The 12,546-nt window shown below is 30.7% G+C and overlaps 1 long non-coding RNA gene across 1 annotated transcript; it reads right to left on the bottom strand.

Moving 5' to 3' along the window:
* Window positions 1-5,248: 5,248 nt before the first annotated feature.
* Window positions 5,249-6,481, bottom strand: LOC111241612. The gene is made up of 2 exons (XR_002667634.1): window positions 6,036-6,481; window positions 5,249-5,941 (listed from the first exon to the last, which is right to left on the bottom strand). It is a non-coding gene; the product is annotated as an uncharacterized LOC111241612 (long non-coding RNA).
* Window positions 6,482-12,546: the final 6,065 nt, after the last annotated feature.

Raw genomic sequence — 12,546 nt, 5'->3', positions numbered from 1 at the left:
TCAGGATTCACTACTATTTGATTGTACCCGGAATAGCCATCCAGGAAACAATAGTAGGCTTGTCCTGCTAGCCTTTCCAACATTTGGTCCATAAAAGGGAGAGGAAAATGGTCTTTCCTGGTGGCTTGATTTAACTTTCTATAATCNATACACATTCTCCACCCTGTGACTGTTCTTGTTGGAATTAATTCATTTTTCTCATTTTGAACAACAGTCATACCCCCCTTCTTAGGAACAACATGCACAGGACTAACCCAAGCACTATCAGATATAGGATATATCATTCCTGCTTCAAGCAATTTAAGCANTTCCTTTCTCACCACCTCTTTCAACGTAGGATTCAACCTCCTNTGTGGTTGTGCTATGGGTTTATAGTCNTGTTCCATCATGATTCTATGNATGCAGTAGGTTGGACTTATACCTTTCAGATCAGAGATGTGCCAACCTATTGCCTTTTTGTTCATCTTCAAAATTTTAACCAATTTTTCTTCCTCACTGTTTGATAGAGAATTGCTTATAATCACAGGCTTCTTTGAATTTTCCTCTAGAAACACATACTTGAGATGATCAGGAAGTATTTTCAATTCCTTTTTGTCCTGATCATCTAAGTNAGCCTTTTCCAATTTTTCCACTTTCACATCCGTGGAATTTTCCTCTTTCAATTTCTCCAGATGTTGTGAAATCTCCTGTACTTTAGATTCTTCTTCATCAGTTAGCTCTTCGCATGCATCAACCAACACACGCTCTAATGGGGATTTCACATACATCTGGCTTCTTACGTTCTCAATCACATCATCCAAAACTTCCACTCTAAAACAGTTTCCTCTATCCCTGGGGTGTTGCATTGCTTCCACAATATTGAAAGTTACAGTCTCATCATGCAACCTCACCTTTAGATGACCGTCATCAACATCAATGATAACTCTAGCAGTTTTCATAAATGGTCTACCCAATATGAGGGGGACTTCAGTATCCTCCTCCATGTCAAGAATAACAAAATCCACTGGAAAAGTGAATTTGTCAACTTTCACCAAAACATCTTCAATAACTCCAAATGGGTACTTTACAGACCTATCTGCTAGTTGGAGAGTCATCCTTGTTGGTTTTACTTCCATGTCCCCTATCTTCTTTAACATAGACAAGGGCATTAAATTTATGCTTGCCCCTAAATCTATCAACGCTTTTCCAATGGGGAGCTTTCCAATTGCACATGGAATAGTAAAACTTCCAGGGTCTTTGAATTTAGGTGGTAAAAGTTTTTGGATGATGGCACTACAATTCCCTTGCACCTCAATTGTTTCTTCCTCAATATACTTTCTTTTTTTGGTCAACAGATCTTTCATGAATCTAGCATATGAGGGCATCTGTTGAAGTGCTTCTAAAAAGGGAATTGTGATTTCCAGCTTGTTGAAGAGAGCCATAAATTTTGAAAATTGACTTTCCTTATCCTTTCTTGAAAAAGTTTTTGGATAAGGTAAATGAGTCACAACCTGTTTTTCTTTTTGGCTATCTTCCTCTTCCTTCTTTTTGTCCTCTTCTTCTTCAACGCTCTCTTCCTCCTGTTCTTCCTGATCATCATTTAATTTTTTCTTTATATCATCCTTCTTCACAATTGCACTTTCTAACACTTTACCGCTCCTTGTAGTGATAGCTTTGCAATGCTCTTTTGGATTTGGTTCAGTGTTAGCTCCAAACGTATTCACAGGCTTATCTTCTAATCTCTTGGCCATTTGACCCATTTGAAATTCTAAATTCTTTATAGAAGCATCTGTGCTCTTTTGAGTTGATAAGGTCATCTGCATAAACTGTTGAAGAGTTTCTTCCAGTTTTGAGATCCTATCAGTGGGTGGTTGATGAAACTGTGGAGGTGGTGGTCTACTGGAACTAGCCTGACCCATGCTAGGATGAGGTCTCCATCCTTGATTATAATTTCCATAATTTCCTTGACGGCCTTGATTTCCCATATAATTTACCTCTTCCTTTGCATTGGTTAGAATAGCACACTCTCCATTTTGGTGCTCTCCACCACACAGTTCACAACCTTGCACAATATGTTGGGCCTGTGATACATTTTGGGGTTGCATTTGTGAAACCTTTTTCATCAGAGACTCAAGCTGTTGAGTAATGATTTTGTTTTGGGCGAGTAAGGCATCTTGGGATTGCAACTCAAACATTCCCCTCTTCTGGTTTTGCCCTCTCTCACTTGTAACGTCATTGTCACTAGATGCCATATTTTCAATAATGATATGAGCTTCATCAGGTGTTTTCAACCTAATGTTCCCTCCTGCTGAGGCATCCAACATCAACTTTGTGTGAGATTTTAATCCTCCCAAAAAGAGGTTTAATTGAGTGGGAACGTCAAACCCATGAATGGGTGTCTTTCTAAGCAACCCCTTGAACCTGTCCCATGTTTTGCCCAAAGTCTCATCAGGTTCCTGTTGGAAGGATGATATCTCCTGCTTGCCTTTATTTATCTTCGATTGAGGGAAATATTTGTGTAAAAACTTTGCCACCACGTCATCCCAATCTGTCAGACTTTCCTCTGGAAAAGAATTTAACCATTTATTTGCCTCTCCAGCCAGAGAGAAGGGAAACAGACTAAGTCTGATTGCCTCATCTGACACATTTAACATCTTCACAGTATTGCAATATTGATTGAACGTTGTCAGATGATCATAGGGATTTTCGTGTGACAGTCCTGAAAATGGGTTACTTTGAACTAGGTGAATTAATGATGGCCTTATTTCCATATTAGCTGCAATCACCACAGGTTTGGCTATACTNTTGAAAGCTGCAGGTACGGACACTGATGCAAAATCTTGCAACGTACGCCTATCCCTTTGTTCATTGTCCCTATTTCCTTCCATTCCTTTGTCCTCTTGATCAGATGAAGAAAGAGTGTTAGAAGTAGCAGATAAGCTAGCTTCTTTTTTTCTGTATTCTCTTCGACGCCTACTATTATTTCTACGGGCAGTCCTTTCGATCTCAGAATCAAACAATAAATTCTCAGATTTTGTTCTGCTTCTCATGCAGAACAAAAATCTCTAAAGATCAGCCCACAGAAATAACACAGGAACAGAACAACACAATATATACATATATACGAAAATTAAAACAATGGATTTACAGATAATGGAACAGAATTGAAATTGATACACAATAAATTGAATAACAAAACAATCAAATTCCCCGGCAACGGCGCCAAAAACTTGATAACTTTTTGGCAAGTATACCAAATCGTTACAAGTAATACAGTGATAAGAAAAGAATCGTTCTCCTCAGGGAATTTGTGTTACGTTATTTAATTTAAAAATTATCAAGATCAATTCGTGTTGATGAAAGTTGCTTTGAATTTTTGCATAAAGAACACAAAATTTAACAACGTAAAAGTTAAGATGAAAATATGATACGAACAATCATTGGAATTGGTTTCAGACTAACATCTCAGTAACATCCTATACAATATATGACCTGTTCATGCATTCACAAGTTGATATCTTGCTTTAATTCCTTAAAACAAGTTCTAAAATTATTCCTTAATTTATTAATTCCTTAATTAATTTAAGGAATAATTTTGCATTGAGTTCAGATGTTCAGAATGACCAAAAGCATGTAAGCTATTCCTAGCGTGATCACTTTTAGCTTCTTTTCTTACGTTTCTGGTTCTAAAAATACTTCCCAATACAAAGAGAACCTTTAAGAAAAATTATACTTCCATATAATCAAAATCAAGTAAAGAAAAGAACATGAACAAATACATTTATTGATCAGGACAATTACATCAATGTTTTGCCATACAGCCAATTCCAATGAAAGAAAATTTAGCCTATCCTAGACATCACAAACGTACTCATTTTAGCAATTCCTTGCATCATGTGTAGTCTTGATGTCTTCAGAGAGTCTTCTCAACGTCTTCAATGGTCTTCAGCGAGGTTTTCTAATTTTTCTTCGTGTCTGAAGATAACCTTCCTCTCTGTCACGTATCATTAAGAGCCAGTTAATTTTTTCAGTAACTTGCACCATTCGCTCAGCGCACAGAAGCAAATTCGCTGTGCGAATTAATTTTTATTTATGCAACTCAACTGCTGTAATTCGCTCAGCGCACAGCCTCAGGTGCGCTTTGCGAATTTGCAATTTTTTCTCTTTTCTGCTGTAATTCGCTTAGCGAACCAATACTGGTGCGCTTAGCGAATTATTGAGTTTTGCTCCTCCAAATTGGTTGATTTGCTCAGCGAACCAATAGTGGTGCGCTGTGCGAATGTATTCCTCTGGCTCTGCGAATTTTGCTGGTTGTGCGAGAATTGGCTGTCAACTTCACATTTATGCAATTTTTCCTGAACAATAATTTACGAAACACTCTGCTACAAATTACAACTTTTCATTGAGTAAAAACATGAATAATTACATTATTAAGGTAATTTATAAGTGTAAAAATATTTGTTTTTCACACTTATCACCCACTGAAACGCAAGATTGGTGGAATGGCTCAGCAGCTCTTGACTCCAGGAATGATTTGGCGGTATCAATTTAGAAATTTAACGGTTCAATTTGCTGTAATATTAGAGAGAAGGTGGAGGAAACTTGGTTAGGACAAAGTTCCTATTCTAGAGAGAGAAGGGAAATATGCAGAATGGGAAACTGGTTTTCTGAAAAGTAAAGCCCCTCCCCTCTAAGGCTGAATCACCACAGGTTTATGGGCCTGACTACTCCTTTTCTAAGGCCCAATAGCCCTTAGAAATTATAGGCCCTTACATATAGCCTATGTACTTCTGATAAAGGATCACGCACTAAAAAGTTCAATGAAATTCACCTTATGTTGAGAAACCATCATGCAAAAAGTTTAAATGCCTTCCTACTAATAATCTCAAAATTATGGTGATCTTTTTGTAAATTCTTGAAGTTTATTATTAAGAAGTAAACTTTAAATTTAACCTAATCCCACAAAACTAGTTTGTAAGGTGAAGTTTACATCTATTTATATATTATAATTTTGTTTTATCTCTAGTCATATGAAATTTTTAACATTGCAAAACAACCAAACGATAAGTTGAATAAACAAGTTTATATTAATTATTGTCTGACTTAGGAAATGAGAGATTGAAGAGGTTGTCAAATAAGTTAGTTCTAACAACAAATCTAATCTTATATAAGGTATTGAAAGATCTTGGTCATAATAATAGTCTCTCAAAAAGAGCAAGTATAAAACCAAAATCTATAAAATGATCTTCATCAGTTCCTCTTTGTTGCCATGTTGTGAGGAGGAGGGTGACGGTTATGGTGAAAAGGGCCTATAAAATGTTCATATTCTTGAGTCATAAATATAAAAGGAAAAAGTTCTCTTAACAATACTTTTTTAACCACTTTTCGGGTGTTGTTCCTGCACCTCTCCTTTGTTCCCTCCACCTCCCCATCTTTCTTGAATATTTTTTTGATTACAAAAATATTTTTTTACTTTACTTTTTTAACCTTTTTACTTTTTTTAGTTTTAATGTTATTTACCCTACCTCACCCCAACCTCTTGAGATCCGTTCTCCAAGTTTTTGAGATCCTTTTTCTTTTTTCACCTCTCACACTTGGTCGTCATGGTATTTGAACTTTCTTCTTATTCCGATGCTCATCAATGAGTCCTTGGAAGAACGCATCTAGCTTCTCTCCAACCTTTCGTAACCTTTTGACTCTGAAAAATTCTCAAAAGCGGCACAAAATCTCTGAGGTTGGACCCCAACCCAAATTGCGATATCTCATTCATGAGCTCTCTAAACTTCTTAGTCTCCTCAGCGGTGGTGTCATCGTATTCCTCACCGTAGTAGCGTTTTCCGCACATCATTCTGATGAGTATGTTGAACATGAGTTCTGCAAACATGGGTCTCAGCTCTACTTTCGCTGATTCTTCTTTACCAGAGATTCTAACCATCTGTCTAAGCAACTTCATGGTCTCGTCCTTTTGTACTCCCAAAAACCACCACCAAACACAACAGCACGACAATAATCAGCAAAAATTCATAAATCTATCTATGATTAAACAACAAACTAACCTCTCGTAGACCTGCACAAGAAGGAAGCACCAAATGACCACTACACACCGCCGCACCTCCGCAACGCCGACGGACCACCGCACACACTATCACAACGTCGCACCTCGAATAACCACTGCACCACCAACAAAAGAAATGAGAGAAAGTGAGACTTAGGGGATTGGAAGAAACGGATGTGGGTTGGAAGCAAACAGATCTGAGGGTGTGGGAAGGTGGGAAGAAGACGAATGTGGAATTTGGGGGTGGGGGGGGGTGAGCTGCAAAGAAAACAGTGAAAATGGGTAAGGAATTAGGTTTTAGAAAGAGAAAGAGAAAGTAAATAAATAAGGTAAAAAGGGTATTTTTGACATTACAAAAAACTTTTAAATTTTGGGGAGGTGCAGTGGGGGTGGAGAGAGTAACACCCCAACTTTTTTTATAAGGTATATGTAACTGTTTGTGATTAGTTCTGTTTCAAATATTTTTTTAAACACAAATTCAAATAAACTAATAAAATGATGACATGTGTCCTATTGTCAAAAAATTGTTAAAAAAAATTGTTAAAAAAAATTGTCAAAATATCATAATCAAATATCAAAAGGACACTCCGTACATGCAACATTCTTCAGTTACGGGTGTTCTCTTCGCCCTTCAGCATCTCCTCAAAATCCCCCATAAAATCATAGCTTATGTTATTTTATGTATGCAGATGATCATCGGATGTTGACAAATATCAACAAAGATTAAAATATAAGATTTAAAACATAAAGTTTTGATAAACTTAAAAACTAAAAAATAAGAAAATTTATCGGTACAAATACTAAACCAAAAAATTTTACTAAGAGTACATAAATTAAATTATTACAAAATTTTGTAAAACAATCATAATGCAAATTAAAAAGAAAAATGTGACCTAATTTTCTTGCATTACAATAACTAAAACACAATACATTAATAATTGACAGCAAAAAGACACACCAAACAAAACATAAAGAGAGCAGAGCTACTGCTAATGAGCAACTGGGAAAAGTATAAAAAATGAAATACAACAACAAAAAAAATACATAAAAGAGAAACAAGGAAGATATAGACTAATTGACATGGTCTTGGGAAGGGGTGAGACATTCTAATACTTTTTTGTCTGCAAGATGGAGCAAACTGTTTGAACTAAAGAGAGACCAAGTAGAAAAATCGCAGCAATGGTAGCAGCAGTTTGCATAACAGGTAAATATGTTAGTTGCAAACCATGGTGTTGAAAGATACATGTCATCTGTCCCACAGTTCATTGTCCAAAAGAGTTAAAGTATAAAACCTGAATCCACAGAGATTATCTCTACGAGGTTGTTCGGGGTGAATTGAAGTGCGTCTGAATAGCAGTGACGAATTTGGGGCTCCTTAGATGCTATATACTTGTATTGGTTCGTTGAAGAAATGACTTGAAATACATAACTTTGTGTCTTTCCATATTCTGAAGATGGGGACTATTATGGTGATAAGGACCTATGGAAACAACCTTTGGAGTATAAGCTTCTTGGTTGAGTTGGCGAATAACTAGAGGTACTCTGTAAATGCAACACTCTTGAGTTATTGGTGGGCTTGCTCTCTCCAGCATTCCTTTAACCTTGATCACAACATCATCCTTGTTCATCATTTTACTCATCTAAACAAACAAAAATGGAAGAAAATAAAGTAAGGTAGATTCAAAAAACCAAAACCAGAACTAAAATGATGAAACTATCAAATATTCTGATAGAGAGGAAAACTATGGCAGATTTTTATCAATGCAAAAATTTAGCACTCACCATACTGCATACGCTGTTTGAAAAGTCAACAAAAAAAATTAGCATCCACTTTCCAACATCAAAGCTTTTAGATCTAACTCATTAAATATTTTATTATTAGCACTTACTTCAATAAAAAATAGATCAACATGTTAACAATTTTTTTTAATAATTAACCATTTTTTTAATAATTTTTTGACGTATTTTATTAGTATATATATTTACAACTGATGAATCATGAACTATCATATAAATTATAAAAAAAAAATTATAAAAATGTTGTTAAAAACACTTTTTTCCAAAATAGATATCTAAATATGTTGTTGATACAAGTTGTTTGTTTAAAAAAATATATTCTGGTTTAATGTAATTTCTTGGCAATTAATTATTTATACGTAACTAATCAAGTTCATATTTCTACAGTCATCCATCATGTAGCACAATCATTATGCTGAGATTATTATAAGACATTTTTTTGTTACATGTAAAGGTCAAATTCTAAAGCAAACGTGACAATTGGTGATGTAAGGCCTGATTACTTACAAAACAAAATGAATATCTTAATTTATTTATATTAGGAAGTTGTTTGTTTTGTTTTTGGTTTTCTCGTTTTGTGTTGATAAGATGAATATGTGCATACAATAATATGATTTAAATTTAAATATTCATTGTAATATGATCCTTATGCATGATAATAATAGTTATGATAATCATTTTAGTTTTGTTATATACTCATTAAAGATAATTTGATTATTATGAGAAAAGGAAAACAAATTCTAAATTGTATTGGACTAAATGTTTTATTGTTAAAGACAATGTAGATATCATATATATGGAGACATATAAGTAAAAAATAACTTAATTCTATAGATAAAAAGAATGTGCATTAATAAGGATTGAAAAGTGTAACATTGAAAAAATGTTCTTATTACATAAATGGTAGGGGTGGATAAAATAAATTGTATTGTACTCTTAAAAATTATAAAAAACTAAAAACTAATATATTTAAATTAAATTGAACTAAAAGTTAGTTCAACTAAACTAAATTACTTTTTTTTTTCTTTTAAACTAATATGTATTATACTGTACTCCTTTAAACTCAAAAAAATACATTCTTCTATGTAGTTATGCTGCCGAAAACCTTTTTTCTTCTCTACCTTATCCATTCTGCTTTCTAATGAATAAATGTGATTTTGCATCAATGCAACTAGAATGTCAATGGTTAATCATGGATAGAATTAAAAGAATTAGTTTAATTTGATTCTTTTAAATAATGATAAACAAATAAATTAATATTGCATCTAAAAAAATTAATTATAAATCTATATAATTTATTTTTACAATTATAATTAATTTTATTAAGTTATAAAAATAATTACCAGTTCTTGAAATATAATTACAATATAATAAAATTTAGTTTCTTATAATATATAATTATAATAGTATAAATTTAATAATATTATTTTTAATTTTAAAAAACAACTATCTTTGATTTTATTTTTTATTTTAAAAAACAACTACCTTCTAAAAAATATAATGGTTTAGGATTTAAGGATATTTTATTTTTTATTTTAAAAACAATTACCTTTTAAAAAATACATAATAAAAGCTAATAACTTCTCTTATACAAGTGGACATTTTTAATAACTACCTTTTATTTTTTTATTTTAAATTAAATTTTAAAATTATTAAAATATTCTTGGATTTAAAATTGGTTTTCTTTTTTAACAGGAACATTTTTATAATCTAAAACTTAGTATATATATATTATATATATATATATATATATATATATATATATATATATATATAAAATCGTTAGTGATGTAATTTACTTTTTGGTATTTTTTATTTATGATTGTTCTAAAATAACTATCGTTGAAGGTACTTTACAGTAATCACATCTTAGTGTTGACTTCAATATAAGACGATGACTTTTATACAAAGCATCCAACTCTTGTAAGAGAGAAACATAATCAGAACTGTAACATCAAAGATTTTAGATCCACCTCATTAAATATTTTATTATTAGCACTCACATGAACACTAACATCTCAAAAATTTCTTTCTCTCACCCATTGCGTAGAGACTTCTACTAAGAAATAGATATGAAATGTGTTGTTGATACAAGTTGTTTGTTCAAAAAATACATTCCCCTTAATGGAATTTGCTGGCAATTAATTATTTATACGCAACTAATCAAGTTCATAATTTTACTGTAAAAGATTCTTATATCAATTAAAAAAAAAAACTTTTTATAAGATTATTTGACTTTTTATAAGATTCTTATCCAAGCTACAGCTTTTCATATAAACTCCATATCATTACAATCCTCTCAACAGTGCACACAAACCAAGTAAACAATAGCAACCAAAAAAGAAAAAGAAAAAACATATACAAGTCTTAGACCAAAACTCACATTCTAACAAAGCAAGAATAATTGACATAGAAAGAAGGAAAATGATATTTTCACATCAATTTTTTGACACCATTTTAACATTGTACACGTGTCAAAATGTGGTTGGACGATTTTAAATTTTAAAAAAAACTTTGGTTTTTTTTCTTTCAAATATGCTCTTATCTCATATTTTTTTTAATTTGAAATTGTTCAACCACGTTTTGATACGTATGCAGTGTCAAAATAATGTCAAAAATTGGTATCAAAATATCATTTTCCTAGGAAGAAAGCCTGAAGAGTTCATTCAACATATGAAATGGAAAAAAAACAAATTTTGCAGAAATGTTCAAATACCCACCTGCCTTTTCTCACAACCCAATTCAGGAAACTCCAAAACTCTACTCTGCTAAAGAAACCACATATACTAAGTAAACAGCAGAAAATGAAAAATAGAGAAATTTGCACGTAGATGTCAACGAAGAAGTTACTTTCAGAGTGGAACGGATTAAAGAAGAGAAAGTCAACCGTTACGAAGCTAAAGAAGTGAAGACACGGATCATGCAGAAACGAAGACTTGTAAAACATCTTTATAATTTATTATAATTTTATAATTTTTATGTATTAATCTTTATAACTTATTACAACTTGTATATTTAGTCATTTTTATACTTATTTTGAATACAACTAATATCATATTTACAATACTTTCAAGACACATTTTTCAATATAAGATTAATATTAACAACATTTTATATAAATAGTAGATTTCAACAAATATAAAAAAATTACTTTTGAAAATATATTCTAAACTAGAAAATACTACCATCATTATGCTGAGAGATTATTATACAACATTTTTATTAAAATTAAATTATTGTCAGTGAAGTTATACTTTTTCTAAATATATCATAACATATCAACTGTTGATAGTTGAAAAGAAAAATAATACTTTAATATCTTTTTAAAAAATCACCCAGTTAATAATATCCTTTAATAATATATATTAAAAAAAATTAAATTAATAAATAAAATAATTACAATTAAAATATTAATTTAATTGTAATATCGGTGTTTTTTAATGATGTTAAAATATTACCCCTCCTTTAGAAAAATGTATTATCATCTTCTTCTAAGTTTTTCAAGTACAGCTTAACAAACATATATAAATATATTTTAAAGAAATGGAAATTTTCACGTACCATCTTGCGAGGATATAAAAGATATTTATATAAGCATGTATATGTTTTAATAAAATTATTTTAATTTTTAAATAAATAAATAAATTTTTAAAATAATTTTTTGTAAATTATTTCTCTTATATTTTTAATAAAACGTCTGTAACATTCTTTCTTTTCATTTAAAAATAAAATTCATTAGAACTTGACTATAAAACTTATGAAAATTAAAAATTTAAATTTAAAATAGGAAAATAATGATTTTTACTAAACGACAACTGAATGATTTATTATAAGAAAATGTTCTCTTTTCATAAGTTTTTATTTAAAATTTAGTGAATATGATATTTTATATAAATTAAAGAAGATGAACACGACTTTATTTAAAATCTGAAAGATGTGTGTCTTCCATAAGAGATTCAATGTTTATTTAATAAGTAATTGAGATACGAGAGTCTTTTATTAAAATATAAAGAGATGTTTATCCTAAGAAATATAATGGAGTAAATACAATTTTCTCTTACATAAATATTTTCTTTTTATAAATTGTAAAGAATTTTGTACTTATAACAGTTAGTTAAATTGCAAAATACAACATCAGAAGTAATGTTTGTAATTTAATCAAACATTTCTTACAAAAGTATTGATATATATATATATATATATATATATATATATATATATATATATATATATATATATATATATATATTATGGTGCCATCAATAATATTACAATCTCGTATAACTCTTCAAATAAGAAAACTTCTTTNTAATTCTCGTATAACTCTTCAAATAAGAAAACTTCTTTCTAGTCTGTTTGAAGGATTGACATTTATCTATATTATCAATATATAAATGATAAAAATCAATTTAATTTGATCTCCCCGTTTTGAAATATATAGATGAAAATTAGATACATGAAATATATCTTTAAAATATATAATTCAATTATTTGTACTTTATAAATGGTTTAATACATATGTAAAAAATATATAAATAGCATTAAAGTTATCTTTAGGAATTAAGAATATATATCATCCAACCATTTAAGTTTTTGATTCATGATTGAAAATAAAGTCTATGAAAGAGACATGTTTACCCATTAACATATATCCCAAAGATTACTTGTTATGCTCTTGTTCAACAAATTTAATATGACTATGATATAAAAATAAA

Source organism: Vigna radiata, chromosome 5 (assembly GCF_000741045.1).
Source record: "Vigna radiata var. radiata cultivar VC1973A chromosome 5, Vradiata_ver6, whole genome shotgun sequence".
In the NCBI taxonomy this organism is placed as follows: Eukaryota; Viridiplantae; Streptophyta; class Magnoliopsida; order Fabales; family Fabaceae; genus Vigna; species Vigna radiata.
This window is presented reverse-complemented; position numbering and strand designations above follow the sequence as displayed.